The sequence below is a fragment of the Meleagris gallopavo genome, chromosome 9, assembly GCF_000146605.3.
Source record: "Meleagris gallopavo isolate NT-WF06-2002-E0010 breed Aviagen turkey brand Nicholas breeding stock chromosome 9, Turkey_5.1, whole genome shotgun sequence".
In the NCBI taxonomy this organism is placed as follows: Eukaryota; Metazoa; Chordata; class Aves; order Galliformes; family Phasianidae; genus Meleagris; species Meleagris gallopavo.
Genome location: NC_015019.2, coordinates 9,580,835 through 9,594,727, shown reverse-complemented (window position 1 = coordinate 9,594,727; position 13,893 = coordinate 9,580,835). Strand labels below are relative to the sequence as shown.

Here is a 13,893-nt window from a genome sequence, read left to right as displayed (position 1 = left end):
ATTACTTTTGGAGCAGCTCTCACATAAAGAAGTTGCTTTTTTATACAGCCAGCCTGTTATCTGAGCATACATCTATTTACATGCTTACGTGGGCCTTGCTGGTGAAGTATCCAACTACAATTAGCAATGAGTTTTATTCTCCAGACGCCTACACAGGTCATAGATCTATCATACACTGTAAGGATAAGGTCAGCAGAATGCGTGCTTACTCAAAGCTAAACAGGTTTGCAGCAAATGAAAGTAAGGAATAAAAATTTCCATGTTAAGTCTCATCTTTTAAATACTAGAGAGTCTTACTTCAAGACTCCTCGTTGCAAAGTACAATTATATCTCCTGAAGATTTATGAGATTCTTCAAAGAGCATTCGCATGGTGATTAGAGAGCAGTAACTCTAAACATATTAAAACTGCCTTCTAAGGACATTAGGCTCATAATGAATGTCTTTCTTTTATTTCAATAAGCTACAAATACAATGCAGTAACATATTTGCTTTCCGGTGATTTGAGATGATCTTGTTTCTCTATGCAGAATTTAGTGATCCCATCTCAATCAAACTAGAATATGAGGTTAAAAGGATATGAAGTCAGTATCTATACAGAGATGTGGATGACAGCAAAGAATCTTTGGTAGAAAAACTTCCTAAAGAGTGAATACTAAATGTATGGAAAGCCAATGAATTATGTTAATAAACTGCTGAGGAGCATCCTGGCATAAGAAACCCTACAGAGAAATACTGCTTCCCATGTAACACACTGGAATCTGATACTGTATGACACAAAAAGTAGCCTCGAAGGAATACTGCATTCTAAATATATTCCTGACACCAATGCACAACCACTTCAATCTGTAAATTTAGAAACTTCTTTTTTTCTGTGCTAGAGGACATCATTGTGCTTGAATGGGAATTGAAGTCACTTCTGATGTTTCAATTCATGTATACAGTTTTTTGGTACTACAACCTAGTAATACACTTTTTTCTTTTTTATCTTTTATGTTTTATTGTTTATAGTAGCTTCATATTTGCATTTTGTATTTTCACTTGGAACAATCAAAACCAATAAGAAAAATCTTGTATCTGAATTTCATTTCCTCTTCTCACCTATTAATATTCATGTTTCATGCCATGCACAACCACTAAAGATAAAATCCTCTTGGCTATGTGCAGTGAGAGCTAGAGAAAGATCGAGGAAGATTCCCTTCATGGGATTTTGCTTGGGTCATACAGAAGGGCAAAGTTAAGGATGCAGCAGCATAGCTTTTTGGCAGGAATTCTATTCTAAATCATGTCAAATGCTATTCAAATAGAAAATGTCTCGATATTGCTATTGCTAATTAAAGAAAGGTTGTTTGCTGACAATCATCTGATCAAGGAGAAAAATAAACAGGACTGGAAGGAGTAAAGGAGCTATTTAGGGAGCTCTGTGCTTAGGGAAATAATGCTGGCTCTTAGGTAATGCAGGACCAGCACCTCAGCAAAGGCTGGGGGAGGAGGAGGGGAAGCCACAGGGGGGGGTGGAAAGGACAGCCAAAGGGAATGGCCACTGTGCTCAGCACAGCTGCAGTCACTGAGTGAGCTGAAACATCTGCATCACATGGATGTGCGGGCAGAAGAAGGACGTATATCACTCTTTTCTACTTTATTCTGCCCTCCCTGATAACTATGTTGTCTATTATAAAACTGAATTATTCAGAAGTGTAGTCAAATAAATCTTTGCCATGTTCAGGGTGGTTTGGGGTTTTTTTTTTTTGTTTTTTTTTTTGGTTGGTTGGTTTGCTTGCTGTTGTTGTTTTTTTGTTGCTTGGTTGGTTGGGTTTTGTTGTTGTTGCTTTGGGGTTTTTTTGTTTGCTTTGCTTTGTTTTCGTTTTTAACGCAATAGCTCTTAAGCCCCTGGAGAGTTAGTAGATCTAGACTTGCAGGTAAAGTCTGCACAGGTTCACTGCAAAGGTCACCGAGTCATAGAATCATTTAGATTGGAAAAGACTCTTAAGGTCATCAAGTCCAACCATCAACCTAACACTGCCAAGTCCACCACTAAGCCATGTCCCTAACCACCACATCCACACAGCTCTTAAATACCTCCGCAGACCAGGGCCGGTTTTATTTCAAAAGAAACATGCTCATTTCATATAGAATCGTCTGTTAGAGATATGAAATGGCTGCTTCTTTTTTCTTTATTATTGGCATTACACTGTGCCCACAGGGTTCCTTTAATTTATGCACTGTATGTGTGTGTGTTAAGCAATGCAGAAAATAGGACTCCCTTGAAGTACCAAAAGAGAACTTTCATATAGGAAAATCAGAACAGTTTGGAGAATCAGAACAAATGTTTAGCCAGTTTTTTAGATTAATAGCAGGTTATCTCTTATCTTACACGCATAAAGACCCACAATAAAGGACTATAATTCACATTCTGGACTTCTAATCGACTTGGTAAAGCCAGCATTTTGCCTGCAGTTTTTCTGTTTGTATTTAAAGTGTGAGAGGAGGCATTTGTTATTGCCTATTGCCCCCTACAGAAAATCACGAAGATAACAGTAAATTAAGTGAAGAAGGAGAATATGTGTCTGTACTGCAGACCATCATAAGCCCAACTTTTACTGATGCAGAAGTTTCTGAGCCTGAAAATAAAGTCACCTATTTTAGTGAATTTTTAGCTTAATTACTTTTAAATTCAGTGGGGATCATATAAAAAGCAGCAAGCAAAACCAAAGGTAACTAAAGCAAAGCAAAAAATCACACCAATTTTCAGTCTAGCGGTGGCAAGAAATCTTGAATGCTGTCATTTTTCTCCAAGTCTTTTCCTCCACTGCAAATACAAAATATTAAATCATCTTTTCTGCTTCTTATGAGATCTATGCAAACCAATATCCATCAGCGTTTTATTCTAACACAAAGGAGAGTTAAACTTAACTTGCTTGACAGGAAAAAATATTGAGCGGAGAGAAACTTATTTATCAGAGAGATGCCTTTAAAAACAGATCTTCTAAACTCGAATGGATATAGGGGAATGAATTAAGTGTGAGAATAAAGGCACACACACACATGCACTTACACAGAAAAGCAGAAGTTTTCTCCTGCAGTTTCAAAGGAAACTGCACAACTACTTCAGAAAATAATGATCTCCTAATGAAATAAGCATCTATCAGTAATTATAAGTTAATAGTTCAGTGTGAAATGTCATGTACAGAAAAAACTTCAGCAAGCGAAGATTAATTGTTACCTTTGCTTTTTAAAAGGCTAGGGTTGCAAATGTTCTACACAATGATTGGATTAAAATGTGAGTGCTAATTCTATTTCAATTTGCATGAATGGTTCCGCAATTAGGTAACTGCTCCTTCATAGTCACCGCTCTGGGGTCACTCATAGGATGCTAAGAGTCATCTTACAGTTCTGGAAGTTTTGTCTGCCTTTCAGGGAACTGTGTCACAGCTCTGGACTTGCACTGCACTCTGAGGTGTGAGAGAAATTTCTCAAAGTGGAGACAGTTTATTCCCATGTGAAATGTACTAAAATGTGCTAAAATGTGCTAAAATTACCTACATCAGTCAGCCTATACTCAGGAAGCAGCTGCAGCTATGAAGATATGTCCTTCTGAACCAAAAATCCAAAATGAGTATATGGTCTAATAAGCAAGAAGAGATTTCCTGTGTTGTTCTTTGACAAGTCTAATGCAGAATATCTCAGAACAGTCTCCAAAGCAAACAGCTGCCAGGAGAGCTCAGGAAGCCACCTATCTGCTTCTGGACTGCAGATCACTTAGTCACCAGATGATGCTTTAGTACAGCAGCAAAGACCTCATGTTATTGAAGTCTTACTAGTGACATTTTGCATAACAGACATTTTTTTCCAGTATTTCCAGGATATATTTATTATAATAACGAATTCTTATCACAATGGTTAGTATAACTGGTTAGGATTTTTCACTGTTACTCCATTTTTTGTCATAAACACACTTTTGCCAAGGCAATAACTTTCTGTGGAAATGTACTGCCTTAATATCTTCATGGAGAATTTTTAGATTAAAGGTACAACATTCATGTTAAAGAGGAAGGGCTTACTTTGCCCAGGCGTTTTCCTATTTGAGCAACTGCACAGGACATGAGAGATTCAAATTCAGATATGAGAGATTCAAATTCAGATCCTGCACTGACCAGAGAACCTTTGGTCAACTGCCTATGAAAAAACTGATAAATTTCTTGCCTGGGGAAGAAAAGAAATGAAGGCAATAGAAAACAGGTTGCTCAGGTCTTTCTGTATCCAAGATAAATTTACTCATTAGAGTTTTGCCACAGAAATGACATTTTCTGAATTGGGGAAATAAGGAAATCAGTCAAACTCCCAGAACTACATCAGACAGTTCCACTTAAATCTTCAAAAAGCTTTTATAAATGCTTTTGAGGAAGCAGACTTGCTTTGCAAAGGAAAATCATTGTGGTCTGGGCACTACTAACATCCAGACAACATTTCACAAGCATTGGTCTAACTTCTCAAAATGCTTCTGACTCAACTAAACTTCCTCTTCAGAGGGGTTTCTTTCACTATGTCATTTTTTGGTTGGATATCTGTTAGGAAAATGTACCATTAGATCTGTGGCCTTCAAAGTGAGCTTTATCTCAAGCTACTTCTTTTCTTTCTGTGAGACTAATGTCAGATTCTCATTACAATAAGTGCTTAGACATATATACATATGCCTTTACATATACATGTACATAGCACATGTACACATGCACATACATACAGAGTGTGTCTGTTTTATATAAATATATATATAAAATCTACATTTGTAGATATAAAATCTCATTACATGACAAAGTAAAAGGCCAAACTTGTGGAAAATATTAGTGCACATCTTATCAGCTGGTATTATTGCATCTCACTTCCCTAGGTAAGTATGGGTTTTATTTGTTATCCTAAAGATTGAAATTTAAGAACTGCATGTTGGATGTTGATCAGAATTTTCCCAATATTCTTAGCAAATGCCCCGAAATAGATGGGACGTGGCGGTGAGAGATCCATCAGCCCAGAACTCGTTTCATGGTAATAAGAGTAATAATGAACTCAAATACAGTTTGAATTCTAAAAACACTGAGCTGATGGAAATTGGCTATTCCAAAAAGCCATCAGTGTGAGGTAACTGGAGAGGGAAAGTTCCTCCTGAAAGGCTATTTTTTTTTTTTTTTTTTGTTCTTATTTTGAGAGATTTATTTTTTTAATCTTCATTTGTTTTCATATTATTTCCTCTTTCTGCTTTCATCTTTCAAAGCATCAATTCTCAGAAAATAAATGAGTACCTAACAAATGTAATATTCTTTAAATCACAGCTACGTGTATAAACTCTAAAACACAATTACAAATCATGTATCTCATCCCATTTCCTTAACCTTGAGTTTAGTATCTTCAGAAACAGAAGACTTTAAGCCATGACTCTTCTGAACCATTTTAACACTGTGAAAATTTCTAATAATTGCAATGATTACTTAGAAAGCAGAAAGCACTCAAGTTATCAATGTTTTCTTTAGAGATTATTTTTCTTCGCAGAGGACATTGCCAGGATTTTATGTACTCACTTCACAGGTTATGTTAGCGTAAATAATCGTCATAATCAAAAATATGTTGCTCTCTGCAGTTACTGAGGTTTAATTGGGCCGTAACTGTACAACTCAGGCAGAGATGGCGATAGAATATGAATGCATAAGGTAGAGCGTGTGCACTAAAGACAGAAAACAGTTCTATCAGCCTTAGTTTAAAAGAGCACATACATACAATAAGTTTTGCCTCTGAGGAAACGGAATGGATAAAACAGCCCACATAAGCATACTTGGCTCCTCTGAATGTGCTTACATTTTCCAGCTGTTCAGCAAAAAAATATCACAGGTAGAAGCAGAGAAAAGCACCAGAATAAGTCACAACCAGATTATTCTTTTAAATCACTCTTAGTAAGTTACTCATTCCTAGTACTGGCTGTGACCATGCACAATCTCTGTTGCTGTGATACAATTTATGTTCCTTCAAAACTGAAGAAGTGTTACTCTGTGCTCTGTATTCTATCTGTACTCTATGCAGTGTTCTGTGCAGACCCAAAGAAAGCACAATCCTGTGTGCTAAAAGTTTGATGAAACAACATCAAAGAATTGTTTGCTTCTTTGTTGTTTCCACATTACTCTGTCAAAGTAGTCCATCTGTTTATGAGCCTTCGGATAGCAGTAGGGTATCAACTTACCTATCTGAATGCTTATGACATAATTTTATCACCTCCATTTTAATTCTATCTAGACTTCAAATACCAAATGTGAGTTTCCTTACATCACTGTCACCATCAGACAGATACTGCTGAATCACAGAAGTTGTTCCAATTTAGGAGAGAGAACAGATCCCCTTTGAAAGCATACATCAATTTGGAGAATGATGACCCAGAACACGTATGGGAAATACCTACAAATATTTAGTGTTTCTACCACAGTGCAAGGGCTCCTTAAATGGGAAAAAATTATTGTCAGGTCTCGGGTGAGACAGTGAAGAATCCATCACTTCAAAAATTTACTAATTGCTTATAAGGAAGGAGAATGAATAGCTGTTCTTGAAAGTCCCACCCTTGAAACAATCTAAAATCAAAAGAATGTTGTCTACGTTGGAGCCCTATTTATACAGTACGTGATTTCCTGTCTGGAATATTATGTTGGAGTGACCCTATTGTTAGCAAATGACAAATGCAGATTGCTGAAATGTTATTTGGGAGTGGGGTCGAGGGGGGGGAGTTAAAGAAACATTTGAGAAAATACAAGTAGGAAATTAATTCTTCTATTTTATGTTCTTGATAATTTCTTGCTCACTTGGAAATAATCAGTAAGTTAAAATGTGGCACCTGACTACTAAAAACTATTTCAGAGTCATTTATCTCATCCAACATTCATTGGCATTTCAAATCACATTAGAAAATAAATACTTATAGTTAGTATTTTCAGCATATACCCCTCAAATAGAGCACACGATCACAGGAAAGATTAGCCAGCATCTCTTATTCTGAACTGTGCTAAGGAGGATTATGCTTAGTTCCACTGGGACCTGCATCTCTCTGGGAGGATGCATTTCAGTACTTCTATTGACATGTATAAGATAAAGGGTACGGGTGGAAACCTTGCCAGCAGGAGGCAGGAAATACTGCCCTCACTGCCCTGCAATGGAGACGACAACCTCCTGTGGCTCTGACCGCAACATTGTGCTATCGGGCTCTGCCACTAGAGGGAGCATGGAGACCGGCTGTCAGACACGGCCCGCTCGGATGCGGAAGACCGGCGAGGAGGAGGAACTGGGCCGGCCTTCCTTCCTTCCTTCCTTGCTTCCCACCAGGGGCTGGGGATGCTGCCAGCTCCAGGACCCAGCCCGACGGCAGCACTGCTGCCAGGCCTTCTGCATGGGCCAGGAAGGGGCAGGCAGGTGGCATCCTGATATCTTGTGTGAGTCTCCAGTTGGCCCTGGCCGTGGCAAGGGACTTCTGGAGCAGTCACGAGGAAGTTCGGGGTCTTTATACATAGCATCCTTGTCTTTGTGCTGTCTAGATGGAAAAAGCCTATCTGACCCACTGCCAGGGCACAGCAAGGGTTGGCTGCTCCTCTGCCCAGGCTTGGAGGTGCAGTTTTACCCTAGGCAGGGTAAGCAGGCAGAGCCAGGGCTGTTTGCTAGATCTGCATAACTACAAGTTCAGATAATCAGGAAAACTCACGATCTGCTCTCCCCATTCCACAGAAACTCAGCTGCCTGCCGAGCATCACAGAAACAGCCTTTCCTAGACCTGCAGCTCTGAAGGAAAAGGGACTGGGGGTGCTTTGGTCAGACTGGAAAATGAAACCACCCACTATGTCTCCTAGCACACAGCTTGATGCCACGAAATCGGAACCTCAAAACATACAACCACCCTTCCCTCCACCACAAGATATGTTCCTTTCACGTAGAGATCTTCATGGATGTAATCCTATACAGAAGGAAGACAAGGGCAGCAGCAGACAAGGGCTGCCCAAATGCCTTCTGCTGTGCTGTTCCTGGGTTTCACTTCCTACTCTGAAAGCAAGAGCAGAGACAGCTGTGCTGAATGAGAACTAGGAAAGTAGGATGTGGAGGTGGTGGACAGGAAGCACAGCTGGCCCACATGGGCAGCTGATGCTCCAAGACCTCAGCTGGGTGTTGCATGGCTGGGCTCAGGCTGTCCTATTTTTCTTTTCTTTTCTTTTTATGCTCTGCTTTGCCAGGATGTTGCAAAACCCAGAGCTTCCTTTTATTCTCTGCAGCCCAGAAACAGACAGGCGTAACATCCCAGTGTTCCAGTTTAGAGGAGACAGCAGCCATCCTAAGATAGAAACATCTTTCCTTGACGTGCAAAGATGGATCCTATAGCTGAATCAGGGAGAGTTACACTGTGTGAGAGGAGAAGCTGAGCTGAGCCAACCCAGACCCTGCCAGTTTGCAGGAAACTACACAAACCAGCTTTCTATCACAGCTTCCAGAAATTGAGGTTTCAAATAAACTGGCCAGAACAGGCGAAGTGCACCCAGTGATTTCCAGAAGGATGTTTCTACAAAAATACTTCTAGATCATGAGTACACCCTGCCCCTTGAGCTGCCTTGACAAGAAGGGAGGGACCTTTGGCAGCTCCATGGGTAGTGGATGTACATGAGCCTCCTCTCAAGGAGCTCAATAGTTCTGGGGATAGGGAGGGGAGAAGGCTGAAAAAGCCCTGAGCCAGCAGGAAATCTGCGGTGGGAAGTTCTGAGTCAGCTCCAACCACTGAAATTTGTCCCCCTCGCAGCCTCCATATGGTTTGCGTGATTCCCTAGAACACAACAAAGGGTCTGTGTGCCTTGCAGAGAAAGCATACGCTGTGCATGTCTGTGTCTGTGTGTGCTGGAAAGAGGAGCACAGAGATCTTGGGGTTTTGCTCTCTCTGAGGTCAGTCCAATGCTGACTCAGGTGCCCTTAGGACAAAACTAAAAAGCAAGTGTCCATTAGATAAACTGCCAGAACTGTGGTATGAACACTGCCACACTCTTTTCAACATGGGCAGCAAAGGACTTTATATGCACTATAAAAAAAACCTTCCACAGGCCTTACTGACAGCATCAGCTGTGTGTGATCTGAACAACTAGGCAGACACAGCTCTCCTGCACACCCTGTAGGACCACTTCTGAAATGGACTTGCATTGTTCTGCCCCACTGCTCCCTCCCCAGGAGCTGAGACTCCCTTTCCAGAAGGACATTTGGGATATGGCTGAGGAAGTGTTTCTCTACATGTCTCTCATAAACACAGATCCCTCCATCATGAAAACTTTTGGGGTTGGCTGGGGAAATTTTCTGCTGGTTCACCTGTGGTCTCAGGCAGATTGGGACTGCCAATCCCAGAGAGGGACTGGGTGCAGAGAGACTGCTGCATCACCACTTTGGCATTGTCAGCCAGCATTTGGGCGCTGAGTCAAGTGGTTTGGGTGCTGAGTCAAGTGGTTTGGGTGCTGAGTCATGTCTGCTCAAGTTGCCCCTTCCTGGGCCCGCTGGCACAGGGAACCTCTGTGCAGCCCCATGGTACGTGTGCCTCCTTTAGTGCCTGCAGCTGCCAGAGCCTGAACAGCCAGGCCAGCTAAACCATGCCCTCCCACACTCACTCTTGTGGCCCCCTGGGAGGGCAAAGGGGCACCATCAGCCCCAAGCTAAAACACTTCAATCTCTTCCATTCTGAATTGAGGCTTTATTTTTTTCCAAGAGCATCTGCTGCATTGGCCATTTCCTCTGACATTTCCTCAGTAATGTCCCTGTGACCCAAAAAACCCCCAGCACAAACCCTGCCTGTGGGCTGTGTGCCTGCTCTTAGTAAGCCCACAGCCACATCACCAAGGGATAAACCCCAAAGTGTCCTTCTCCTACCCCTTCCCCTCCTCCTGTTTATCTGTCTCTAAGGCACAGGTGAAATTTGGGCAAGTTAAATGCACTGTAAAATCTCTGGTATTCTGGGTGGAGGAGATAAGAGGCCTGGCTTTAATCATCTCTTTGTTCAAGCAGCAGCAGGTCTGCCGCAGCCATCTCCAGCTCTTTTTGCCCATGCCGGGTGGAGGAATGGCAATTTCTGCTTGGAAACATGGCAAAGGAAAACACCACTTCTTGAAAAGCCTGAAACTGATTGTAGGAGTGGGGACCAGCATCCCAGCATTTCCCTGTTGGCATCTGTTCCTTTGCACTATTTCTATATAATGAGCACCCTGAGAGCAATCCTGCTATTTGTGTGTTTTCTCGGAGCCTTTAATCTGCATCCAAATCAGCCTTCCCCCCCTTTGTCTGAATGCACTCAGTCAGGGTATGTCCGTGCAGCATCCCATAAGATGGACATACACCAGAGCATTGCCCAAGCTAAGCGTCTTCCTGCCAGGGATCTCAAGCACATGGGCAACCACACAGGTCCTCTGAAAACCTATGTTGAGCAGAGGGAAACTGAGGCACAGAAGGGCTGAGACACATCACTGCCAGTCCAGTTTCCCAGGTTCCTGCTACAAGGTAAAATAGCATGCTGCCACAAGGATAAGGTGAACCACTGTGTCTTTTCTGGGCTGGTCTCCACCATCCCAGCAGAGGTTCTTCCTGAGGGTAGAACTGAGCCTGACACAGATGTGGATTCTCAACATAGTTGAGGCAGACTGGTCAGGAAGATGAGCTGATTCAGTGCATCAGCTGGAAGTACTAGGCTTCCTATTGAGCCTTGGGAGTACAATCTGGTGCAGAAGAAGATTTTTCGCATAAGGCTTGGCAGAGGAACTGATCAATTCAAATCGAAAGACAAATGTTTGAGAGAGCATACCAGAAAGGTTAGCAAAGACCTTTCTGAGCTGTGTGCGCTGATTTCACATCCCGGGGGGGCTGCTGTTTCCTGACTAAAGATCATGTAGCCAACACATGTTAGAAATCAAGCCAGCGAGAACAAGGCTGTGGCTTGCCTTAAAGGAACAGTCTCACAAAACTGAGAACTGGATCTGAATCTCTGCTCCAGAAGGTACAAACCAGGAAGGAATGAATGCCCTGGCTAACCCAGCTCAAGAGGGATCCAGTATAGACTAACCGAGTGGATCCTGATTGTACTATCACCTCCATAAAACCTGGGAAAATCACATTACTAAATTGCACATTCAGCCATTATCCCTGAAGCAAAGCCAAAGAGAATCTAAGTTGCAGACTGCAAAATTCACACAGCTCACATCCCTGTGCAGGCAGTATCTGCCTAGTTTCCCCTATTCTAGCACTTTGGTGATGATGCAAGGCCCCAGCAAAACACTCTCTCCCACTTTCCTGAACTGGTTCTGCATCACTGAGTGCTGAGGAAACAACTTTCCGGGCTTGGCTGGCCCAATTCTTCTAGTGCATGGACCAGGAAATATTAGAAGTGAAAAACAACTCCCCAGCCAGTCTCAGGAGGCATTTTTTATCTGGCTCCCACCCAATTTTCTTTTTGCAGTCCAAGTGCTGGTCCTGCCCTCACTCAGTCTTGGCTGCTTTGCAAACCTCCCATCTCCACAGAACGGAGATCAGCTCCGAGCTACTGAGCGCTTGCAGCTCCAGGCGTCCTGCTGCTCACCAGCAGAGCCCAGGTGGGCCCTTTCCCCACCGTATGGAGAAGCAGGTGGACCAGGAGCACAGCACATGGATGAGTGCTAGCCACACTGCTTCTGCACATGCATCCACGATTCCAAATTGCAAATGCATTTGGCTCCTCTAGCCCATGTCCACCACCAGTTACTGATCCGTTTCTCATCTTCCACTTCCCAACACATGCCAGGGCAGGACAGTGCCATACCAGCACCTGAGCAGAGCAGCAGCCTCTCAAGGGCACCGTGTCATGCATGGAGCCAATGGAAACCACCCAGTGACTTGACAGATGCTTTTGGCTGGAAGATCCCCCAGTCTCAGTAGTATTTTTCCTGATACAACATGGAGGGAGAAGGGACACCATTTCCTCCCCACATCCCTACAACACAGAGCACCAGGAATTCAGCAACCATTTCCCACAGAAAGAGTGGATGCTGGGAAAGGGTGGTAGAGATCTTTGCACAGAAAATGAGTGATTAAATCAGTGATCTGAAAACATTTGTACTGAGCTTGCATTATTCAAGGCTCAGCAAACACTTTTATAAAAGCAATAAAAGCAGATAAGGTGACTAGTTACCCACTTCTCCATGTCTGAGAAACCATAACTACTACTCATGTGACTGCTCTGTGTGCAGTACATATCAGAACCCCAGAGAAGCCTGACATACCTGGCCACTGCTGAAGGAATTCTGCAAATGCATGCACACTTAAGGCTTGAGGCTATGAAAGCTCTGAGATTATGAACCCACCATCAACACCATGGGAAAGCAAACATGGATGGGGGGAGACCTGCAAAGGAAACCCTCTCAAAACTACTCCTGGGATACATGCCCTGCAACTCAGTCCATAGAGATCAGGAGATATGATGAGGGACACTCCAAATGTGGCCAGGAGCTCCAGTGCTCCACAAACAAGCTCCAGTGCCCCATTTGTACACGGAAAGAAGAATGCACAAGCAAAGTAGGACTGCAAGGATGTTCAAGCTAGTTCAAGCTCCTGCCCTGGCAACTGAGGGAAAGGACAACTCCTGTACCCCCTAGCTGATCCCAAGGCAATTATGGAGCTGCTGCTTCACTCCCAGGCATGCAAAGGAACCAGAGCATCCGCGATGACTTGTAAAAAGAGATAATGGAACTGCTCCTTTGTTTTAAATAAGTGGTAGCTGTGAATGGTTCCCTCCTCCTGTATCCCAACCAGCAGCTCCCTGGGGGAAATCTGTCTGCAGAAAGCCAGAGCTTTCAAGATTCAGTGGAAGATACAGTGCCATTTTTGGCAGGCAGGATGTAAAATGGGACAAGTTCCTTTCCTGAGCAAAAAAAAAAAAAAAAACACCATTCATGGTGTGAGAGCACTGAAGAAGCGAGGCACTGGTGTGCTGGCTCTCCCCAGCAGCAATCCTCGCTCCGGAGGTGTGGGGCTCCTCTCCCCTGCTGTGGCTGCATCACTGGCTGTGGCCCTGCCTCCATCAGAGGCCACACCAGGGCCCCCTCCTGCTCACAGTCAGCTCCCTATTTTGCTATAGATCATAAAGTTTACCCCAGGGTACCACTTGGGGTTACTGGAGCTGTCTGTGGGTTTGGCCTGGGGCCAGCCCACAGTTTTCGCACATCCCATCCTTAGAGAAGAGACAGGGGCTCTGGGAGAACTATAGCATTTGTGTATGAAGATCTCACTTCCATTTGCAGGGGTAAAAACACTACAGGCCACAGTCACCTGAGCAGAAAGCAGCAACTGGCAGTCATTAGGCAGCAGCCCTCCTCCAGGTTTTCTGTTTGCTTTCCAAACAACTCAACATCCCCACTTCAGAAGGACAGGGAACATTGCTCACCAGCAGAGCACAGCCTTGGGGTCAGCAGTCAGCAATCGGAGAACAACCAAACGCTGCTTCCAGCCAGGTACTTCTCCAGCACCCGGGTCCAGGATGGTTTCTTAGCGGTGGGCAGTGTGGGATGAGCCCCTGGGAAAGGCTCCACAGCAATCAATACCTTTCTGCAAACATTTGCCTTTGGGTAACCCGCTGACCCCTGGCAGACGTGGTCTGCATCACCCAAATAACTGGTCCACCCAACCCCGAGACCTCCCGTTCCCAGCCAAAGCAGCGCTGGGATTCTCCACCGCCTGCAGCAGGACGTCCCCGAGCCCTGCACCTCCACCGCCCTGCCAGCCTCGTGCGGCTCACAAAGGACACTGAGCCCCATTCTCGCAGCGCACGAACACCCACCGCCCCTCTCCTGCCGCGCAGGGGGGAGGTGCGGGACAGACCCCACCCCCGAGGCCAC

General features: G+C 43.8%; 1 long non-coding RNA gene across 3 annotated transcripts in view; it reads right to left on the bottom strand.

Annotated features, from left to right (window-relative positions):
- LOC104912184 overlaps positions 1 to 13,893 on the bottom strand; it is a 33,661-nt gene that overhangs the window by 16,676 nt on the left and 3,092 nt on the right. Inside the window, exon 1 of one of the 3 annotated variants that reach the window (XR_004160660.1) lies at positions 13,443 to 13,873. The exons of the other annotated variants lie outside the window; for them this stretch is intronic. This is a non-coding gene — a long non-coding RNA (uncharacterized LOC104912184). Of the gene's footprint in view, positions 1 to 13,442; positions 13,874 to 13,893 lie in introns of those variants that run through there. 3 annotated transcript variants of the gene reach the window in all.